Source organism: Phyllostomus discolor, chromosome 2 (genome assembly GCF_004126475.2).
Source record: "Phyllostomus discolor isolate MPI-MPIP mPhyDis1 chromosome 2, mPhyDis1.pri.v3, whole genome shotgun sequence".
NCBI classification, from domain to species: domain Eukaryota; kingdom Metazoa; phylum Chordata; class Mammalia; order Chiroptera; family Phyllostomidae; genus Phyllostomus; species Phyllostomus discolor.
In genome coordinates, this window is record NC_040904.2 from 10347537 (window position 1) to 10357254 (window position 9718).

The window sequence follows — 9718 nt, forward strand, 5'->3', positions numbered from 1 at the left end:
GCCAGAAGGAGAAGAGGAAGAACAAGAAATTGAAAATTTATTTGAACAAATAATGAAGGAAAACTTCCCCAATATGGTGAAAGAACTAGATGTGCAAGTCCATGGTGCTCACAAAGTCCCAAAGAAGTTGAATCCAAGAAGAAACACACCAAGACACATCATAATCAAATTACCTAAGATTAAAGATAAGGAGAGAATCTTAAAAGCAGCAAGAGAAAAGGAGAGAGTTACCTACAAAGGAGTTCCCATTAGACTGTCCATTGATTTCCCAAAAGAAGCCTTACAGGCAAGAAGGGGCTAGAAAGAAGTATTCCAAGTCATGAAAGACAAAGACCTATATCCAAGATTACCCTATCCAGCAAAGCTATCATTTAGAAAGAAAGTATAGATAAGGTACAGTTGAAGGAGTTCATCATCACCAAGCCCTTATTATATGAAATGTTAAAGGGATTTATCTAAGAAAAAGAAGACCAAAAACTATGAATACTAAAGTGACAACAAACTCACAACTATCAACAACTGAACCTAAAAAACCCCAGACACTAAGCAAGCAACTAGAACAGGAACAGAATCACAGAAATGGAGATCACATGGAAGGTAATCAGTGGGGAATGGGAGGAGGATAATGGCGGGGAAAAGGTACAGGGAATAAGAAGCATAATTGGTAGGCACAAAGTAGACAGGGGGAGGTTAAAAATAGTATGGGAAATGGAGAAGCCAGAGACCTTATATGTATAACCCATGGACATGAACTAAGGTGGGGGGAACGCAGAAGGGAGGGGGCAGCAGGGGAGGGGGGGATAAAGGGGAGAAAAAATGGGACAACTGTAACACCATGATCAGTAAAATATCCTTTAAAAAATAAATAAAAGTATAAGGAGTTTGGCAAGGAACCACAGAGATCCAACTCGGACACATCATTGTTTTGTGACTGGAGGGAGATGAGCTTCTGGAGGGCTCTTAGTCCTGGTGTACCAGAAGCTTTAGAAATATTCAGGCATTTTGGCTGAAAATTCTATTCTTTAGAATTTATCTTCAGGAAATAATCAGATAACCACTAAGTTTATGTACAGAAAATGAACATTACATCATGGGTTCAAGTCATTAACAATTGGAGGCAGCCCAGATACACAATAGTAGGGGATTCAGTAAGTCAGTTACTGTACTCTTTCAGCACAAACCATTATTAGGTAGCTGTTAGTGTTTATAGGAATGAGTCATGAGATGAAGAAATCCACCAGCATATGAGGCCAGAATACACATAAAAATAGTCTACATGATGTAACATATAGCCATATGTGTGTGCCTGTGCATGCATGTTGTGCAAGTGTGTTTTTGTGTATTTTAAACACAAACCAAGTCCTGAAGGAGGTACAAACCAAAGGTCTATGGTGTCTGTTTCTTTGAGCTCCTATCACTGCTAGTGTGTGTTTGCATGTACTTCTGAGTTTTCTAAATTTTTAAAAATGAACATATATCATTTTTATACTCATAGAAAAAGTATGGTGAAAAGTCTTATATTTGACATATAGTAGCATTTTTCTAGGCATAAAAACAATGCAAGCAATTTCAAATAATAGATAAGTTTCTATATAGAAACTTATAGAAAATTTCTTTGAATATTAGTGCATATTAAAAGGCTGTTAATGGACATTTTCTTTTTTTAATGAAATTTTTCTGAAATGGTTTGTTATTTTTTAAAAAATCTATCTATCTATCTATCTATCTGTCTATCTTTAGAGGAGAAAGGAAGGAGAGAGGGAGAGAAATATCAATGTATGGTTGCCTCTCATGCATCCCCCACTGGGAACTGGCCCGCAACCCAGGCATGTGCTCTGACTGGGAATTGAACCACGATCCTTTGGTTCACAGGCCTGTGGACATTTTCTACAAATATCACAACCATGGATATAATGTTTTGAAAGCACGTAGGGTCTATCTCATTTTGTTTTAAAAAATATATAGATAATATTATAATGAGAAACTACTAGAAGAAAATACATTCTTCTGCTATCATTGCTTCTTTTTGGGCATTGGAGATGCTTTTAAATATATCTCTTGCACTTTTCTGTGCTTTCCAAGCTTTATACACCAAGAGCAAGCATGTTTTTTTTACAGTCACACTATACACACTCATTATAAAGAGAGGGACTGAGCACCTGGCCTTCTGTCCCTGCCAGAGCCTGTCACTGCTTGGCAGCTTGCTTTTGGGGAGGTCCAGGTGGGGGTGTGCGGAGCTAATTCTTTGTCATGGATTGAAAAACTGTTTCATTTGGAGAGTTGTCTAGAAAGTGTAGTACGTGTATTTTAGGCAACTTCGATACCCTGGTAAGAGACCAAACATTTTGGAAATTGATAGTGAACAAAGTTCAATATAATTTGAAAGGATTGAAATATGGGTATGCATATCTCTATTCACACACATGGAGTATGATACATCTTAAATAGGGAATGAAACAAGCAATGCCCCCTCCTGGCATGTGGCAGCTGCTGTGCACATAACCGTGAGCTTCTGAGTGGAGGAACCTTGTACTAGGGTGTGTAGAAAGATGAAAAACCTGCTGTCCCAGGGCAGAGAGCACAGCTGGCTTGCCATACAGGCTCATGTTAGGCAAGGGGCTCTCAGGGTCTACATTCCTTGGTCTCCTTGACTACATCACCACTACACCACTGCTACTACACATTGGCCTCAAGATAGTATTTTTTGAGGTTGAGGAGTAAAGTCCAACCCTGCCTGCCCCCCCCGCCCTGCACCCTGTCTACCTTGTTTCTTTTCTGCTGAGACCATCACCAAGAGTATAATTATTTCAAAGCAGTTACTGCATTAGTGGGTTCTGTGATGGGAATGAAGCTCTTTTAAACTCTAGTTAACCCCGATTTCTGGTTGGCACTGCAGAACTCTGAATTTGCTCTGCCGCAGGGGGTGAGTTAATGAGGAACTTGGTTTTCCAGATCTGGAGAAGTTTGGACTCAAGACTGTCTTCCTCCCGAAGTCAGATCTTTGAAATGGCCTATTTAGTTTTAGGTAAAAACAGCAGGATATGCCCTTCATTCACTGAGATCTGTCAAAGCATGAGCTCCTGTTTAGCAAAATGGAACCTATGAGCGGATGCCTAGGAGCTGCACTTGTATGTCCCACCTGAAACAGCCAGTATTATCTCAAGTCCTCATTAAGTGGTCTTTGGAAGTGGTAGGCTAAACATCCTATGGAATAGCCCCCAGCCGCTGCTTCCACTCACTGCTGGTCTCTGCTTCCTTGTTCTCTCCTGACAGGAGAGCCTCAGAAATCAAGAATTCATGTCAGAAGGAGCTGCTCCAAGGGGAGCCTGAAGGATCCTAGCCCCACTCTCCTGAATAATGAGGTGGGACAGCCCATTTCATAACATGAACATTTAAACTTTGATGTAAAATGTCAGCAGTGTCAAAAGGATGTCAGGGGCGTTGGATATGTGGACATGTGGACATGGCCATGGGAGGAAGAAAAGGCAAGGGTAGGGACACTGGGACTGGGATGGGGTCCTCAGTGGGATTTAGAGGAAAATCTACTTCTCTTAGCTATCTGCTGACAGTATTTAGACTGCTGGAACATGGGGGCTGCTTGGGCCTGAGAGGGGCAGTGGGAGGACAGAACCATCCCTCAGGAAGGGAGTGCATTCATTCCTGGTAGGTGCTCGTGCTTGTAAAAGTAGAAAAATTACAAATAGTAGTTTTAATAAGAGTATGACTATTCTTTGTATCTCTGGCTAAATACACAAAAGGAATAAAATTTTACTTGTTAATTTTCTCATTTCTAGTCTGCGCTTTTTAAATGTCTTTCCAAAGATAAAATTTTGTTGTGGGTGTGGGTTACATATATAATGCTAGGGTGTCATGTTCAAACTGATGATGATGGGATGGCCTGGGCTCTGGACTGTGTCGCATGTGGCTAGCAGCAGCTTTCACCTGGGACATGTAAATAACGAGCAGATGAGGACTTTTACTCAGACATGTCTTGATTGTGTCTTTTTTGGTGTTTAGTTGAATTACAAGTCTCTTATGGTGGGTACAATGTCTTCATTTTTTTCCCCTACCTGTTATTTTATTCTGTGATTTTGAAAAAAGAGACAGAACCACAGATGTAGACACATGTTTTTTTACAGCTGCCTGTTTTCCTTCAGGGCCCTACCCCCAGGGAGAGTGTGCAGGCCCCCACTTGGTGCAGCTGCCTGTCTGTTCATCTGTCTCTTTGTGTGTGCACCTGTCCAAAAGGCTCCAAGGGCCCTTCTCCCACCCAGCACTCTTTTAGGCTTGGTTGGGTGGTAGGAAACACACACTGCTCCTGCCACCAAGTGGCTCGCTTGGGGTGAGGAGTCAAGGTAAGGGATCCCCCAAAAAGGAAATGGCTTAAACATGAAACAGCACATGACAGATGGGTTAGAATAGGAAGACTGACAAAAGGGAGGGGGATCCTGGCAGGTGGTCCAGGGAGGCCTTTCTGAGGAGGTGGCAGTGGAGCTGGTGGCCTGAGGGAGCTCCCACAGTGAGCGCCCAGCTGCAGCAGCAATAGCTGGAGCAGACCCAGGTGAGGCGACCTTAGAGGGGTGGAGATGGGAAAGGAGGATGAAGGTATGGATGTCATCCTCAGTGCCTGAGGAAGTGAAGTCCACCTTCCTGTTCTCTGCAGCTGACTCTGGTTGCAGTCTGTAGGGGAGCAGATGGTGGGCCAAGATGGGAGCTGGTGGGAGGGTGAGGTCAGAGGCCCTGCTAAGGCAGAACTTGCTGGAGAAGGGTCAGGGATGTGGGGTGAAAAGGCCTAGATGATTCCTAGGCCTGAATAACTGAGGTAGGATGACCTCTGGAGGGTCAGGTTTGGTCTTGAAGTTTCAATTTAGACATCCAGGTGGCTTGGTCAGGTAGGCAGTTGATGTAGGAGCTCAGGGCAGAGGACATAGTCAGGGAGATTACTTTAGAGAATCATCAGGGTTGGAAGTATTTATGGCAATAGACTAGGTGGGTTTACCTAAGGAAGTGAGTGTGGTCAGTAGAGAGGAGCAGAGGAACCAGGTCCAACCCCAGGAAGACCTTGCCTGGAGCCGCTTGATGGGCCTGGTGCTCTGGCCCCAGGTCCACATGTATATTCAGGGGCCCAGTGTTTCTCCTGTCAGTACATTGCAAGCTGCTGGAAGCAAGTGATCCCATCATGTCTGCCTGTCCCTGAGGAGGCGGTGAGGCCATTTCTTATGTCTGTGTCCCACTGTTGAAAGTTATGTATCTTAGGTTTCTTCTGCCATGGCATTCAGGATAGGGAGGAAGGTGTCTCCATTGGGCCTACACACTCTGCTCCTGGACTGGGTTCTGGTTGGCCTCGGTGGCTTGCCTCTTTCTCTGCTTGGTCGTCTTTTTGTGGGCTTATTTGCCATCCATTTGTTTTCTTTGGTGAAGTATTTTTGCTCATTTAAAAAATTATGTTATTTTCTTATCCAGTTTTGAGAGTTCTTTGTATATTCTGGATACTGTCCTTTATTATGGGTTACTTGTTTTGCAAATATTTTCTCCCAGTTTGTAGCCTGACTTTTCATTTTTGTAAGTGTCTTTTGAAGATCAAAAGTTTTAAATTTTGATGACATTCAACTTATCAATATTTCTCTTACATACATCATGTCTTAGGTCTCTTAGTAAGAATTGTTTGTTAAAGTGGCTTTGTTCCTGATTTGGGGGCAAGCATTCAGTGTCTCAGCCTTATTTATGATTGATGTTAGCTGTGTGTTTTAACCCGAGGTCTTTCATCAGGTTCAGAAAGTTCACTGAGAATTTTTTTCATGATTGATATTGAATTTTGCCAAATGCTTTTTCTGCATCTATTAAGATGACTATATAATTTTTCTTTTTTTATTTAGTTTTTCATTTTTAGCTTATATGGCCATCCATATAAAAATCAATTACATTGATTTTTAAAAAAGCATTAAACCAGTTGCATTTCTGGTTGGAATCCACTTTGTCATGATTTTTTTTGTATACTATAGGATTTCATATGCTAAAATTTAAGAATTTTTACATCTATATTTATGAGGAATATTGGTGTATTAATGCAGTGTCTTTTTGTGGTTTTGGTATCAAAATGCTAGCTTCATAGAATGCTAGCTTCATAGACTAGGTTGAGAAGTGTTCCCTTATAGTCAATTTTCAGAATGAGTTAGTAAGGAATTGATATTAATTCTCTCTTGAATATTTGGTGAAATTCATCATTGAAACCATCCAGTTGACTCTTTTTGGCGGGAAGGTTTTTAGCTTGAATTCAGTTTCTTGAATATAGATAGGGTTATCTAATTCTTCTTGAGTGAGTTTTGATAGCTTGATTCTTCTAAGAATTTGTTTCATCAAAGTTGTTAAATTCATTGCCATGCAATAGTTTCTAACATTCCCTTTGAAAGGGTCAGGCTAGTTTCCCAACCTGCCAGACTGCTCATGACTCAGTTATTCTGACTCATTTGGTAGCCCGAGGCTTAATTGAAACTCTCTCCCACCAGGCACAATAGACATCTGGCCACAATGGCCTGTGGTCAGACTGACCCTTCTTTACCTGGGAACAGTTCTGCTCTTTACCTGACCCATTGTTCTGACTCACATCCTGAAACCCTGAGGCACCCACCCAGAAGTGCAAGAGAATAACCCCTCCCCTATCCCCTCACAAATCCTGTGTGCTTTTTCTTTTAAAAACATTCCAGCCTTCCCTCCCCTCCCACTCTCTCCCCCTACCCACCCCCCACCCCCCCACCCCGTCCCCGGGGCTGCAGTCGGTCTAGACTCAGCTTGCTTGTAAGCACAGCATCAAATAAAGGCATTTGGATCAGATCACCTGGTTCCTCTGGCTTCTATCTCTCGCATATTTCTAACACCCTTGTTATGTTATTTTTTATTATTTTTTTATTGAAGTAAAAATCACATAAGGTGCATTGATTGATTGATTGATTGGAGGGAAGGGAGGGAGAAAGAGGGAAACATCAATGTGTGGTTGCCTCTTGAGTACCCCCTACTGGGGAATCTGGCCTGTAAACCAGGCATGTTCCCTGACTAGGGATGGAACTGGCAACCCTTTGGTTCACAGGCTGGAACTCAATCCACTGAGCCACACCAGCCAGGGAGCAATGAATTATTTTAATGTGTACAGTTCAGTGACATTCAGTGAATTTAGTGTTGTGCAACCACCACCCAGTTTCAGAATTTTTAAAATTTGTCCATCATGCTGACAAACACTATCCATTAAGTGGTCACACCCTATTTCTCCCTTCCCCCACCTCCTGGACAACTAATCTGCTTTTTATCTCTATGGATTTACATATTGTGGATGTTTCATATAAATGGAATCATATACTATGGTGACCTTTTATGGCTGGAGTCTTTCACTTAGTATCATGTGTCAAGGTTTATCTGAGTTGTGTGTATCAGTACTTTATTCCTTTTTATGGCTGTAGAATATTCCATTTTATGGATATATCACAATTTGTGTATTCATTATCTGTTAGGCGAACGTGATAACCACTACACTACGGAAACAGACTTGTATTCATTATCTGTTGATGGACATGTGGGTTGTTTCCACATTTTGGCTATTGTGAATAGTGATGCTGTGAACAAGTATCTATTTGAGTCATTGTCTTCATTTATTTTGGACATATACCTGGGAGTGTAATTGCTGAGTCACATGGTAATTCTATGTTTAATGTTTTGAGGAACTGGCAGTCTTTCCCTAGACTTGAACCATTTTACATTTTTACCAGTAATGTATAAAGGTGCCTATTTTTCCACATCCTCAGCAGTGCTTCTTATTTTCTGGTCTTTTGTTTATAGCCATCTTAGCAGGTGTTAAATTAGTATCACATTGTGGTTTGACTTATCTTTTTAATATCCTTTGTATCAGTAGTAATATTTTACTTATTATATTGATAGTGGTAATTTGTATCTTCTTGGCTTTTTTTCCTGATCAGTGTAGCTAGATGCTTATAAATATTATTAATCTCAAAAAACCAACTTTTGGTTTCGTTACTTTTCTGCACTTTTTTATTGCTTTCCTGCTCATAGATTTCTACTCTCAGTTTATTGCTTTTCTTCTGCTGTCTTTGGTCTTAATTTGCTCTACTTTTTTTTTCTAGTTTTGTATAATAGAAGCTTAGGTTATTGATTTGAGAACTTTTCCCCCTTAATCTAGGCATTTTAGTACTACAAATTTCCCTCATGGTACTGCTTTTGCTGCATCCCACACATTTTGATATCTTGTGTTTTAATTTTTACTCAGTTCAAATGCTTTCTAATTTCTATTGTGATCTCTTCTCTGACCCCATGTGTTATTTAGAAGTATGCCATTTATTTTCAAATATTTGGAGGATTTTCAAATACTTTTCTGTTATTGATTTCAAATTGAATTCCAGTGGTTTGAGATCATACTTTTTCTGATTTTAACATTTTAAGTTTTGTTGCATTTTTTAATGGCTACAATGGTCTCTAAATATATTCCATGATTACTTGAAAAGGGTGTATTATGTTGTTATTGTGTAGAGCAGTGATTTTCAACTGATGTGCCACGACACATTGGTATGCTACAAGAATTTTTAAAATAGGCAATACCTGACTATTTAGCCAGGTGCACTGACCTCTTTTCCCTTCCTTAAACTGTCAAATAAAAAACTGACAACAGCTAACACAACAATAGCCATCCAGTGTGAGTGAATCAAAATTATACCTATTTTTTGTCAGGTAAGCAAAAATATATTTTTGGTGTGCTGTGGCATTTTAGTAATTAGTTTGTGTATGCCATGAGATGACAAAGGTTGAAAACTGCTAGTGCAGAGTTCTCTATGAATGTCAGTTAAGGAATGTGGGTGATAGTGTTGAGTCCCCTAAATCCTTTACTGATCTTCTATCAAGTTGTTTTGGCTCTTTTTATTATTTAATGTCCTTTTTAATTTCTGATAATATTCTTTGCTCTGAGCCCTATTTTTTCTGATGTTAATACAGCCATTCAGACTTTCTTTTGATTATGGTTAGCATGGTACATCTTTTTCCATCATTTTTCTCTTATTTCATGTATATGTGTATATTTCAAGTGGCTTCCTTATAAATAGCAGGCAGTTTTGGTTTTACAACACTTGGTAGGGTAAGCATTTTGTAGCCAGATAGAATATCCATTCCCATAAAAACATTCAGGTAAAGATGACACAAGCTATTTGCATAAACCTGTTTAAATACCCTGATGTTCATAATCCTATCAACGCTTTTGTTGGGAGAACAGCCTTTATATTCTCTCAGTGTAATTGTAGTCCACACCAGGGCTTCACCAGTGGATTTGGGTACTACAGTTCGTGGGGCTCCCATGTCAAGAAGTCCAGAAACTTCTCCGCCTCCTGACCATTTTACCCACTCTGGTGCAAAGGCTTTGGGCCCCAGTGAGGGGTTGAGTCAAGGGGCCCTGGTTTTTTGTCTACTTTCATCTTGATTTATCTCTCTGATCACAGTTTGAAGCAATTGCGGGTCAGATATCTTTTTATAATCTTTGAATCTTGGCTTTCAAAATGCGTACAAGCCAGGATAAATAAAGCAGACTTGTTTGGGGCTCTTGAATCCTTTTGGCCTGCTTAAAACCTTTGTTTGAACCCCATCAATGTCCATTTTATTAATATCTAACCATTGAGGGTGTGGGTGGTCATGCGTTAGGTGAGGGCTGCTGTGGTTGGGATCACAGCAC

At 40.4% G+C, this 9718-nt stretch overlaps 1 protein-coding gene across 10 annotated transcripts in view; it reads left to right on the top strand.

Moving 5' to 3' along the window:
• The window catches only part of PCBP3 (poly(rC) binding protein 3), a 216165-nt gene that overhangs the window by 53429 nt on the left and 153018 nt on the right, over nucleotides 1-9718 (top strand). Inside the window, exon 2 of one of the 10 annotated variants that reach the window (XM_028503716.2) lies at nucleotides 3274-3362. The exons of the other annotated variants lie outside the window; for them this stretch is intronic. The gene's annotated coding sequence lies outside the window, so the exon portion shown is untranslated. The remainder of the gene's footprint in view (nucleotides 1-3273; nucleotides 3363-9718) is intronic. 10 annotated transcript variants of the gene reach the window in all.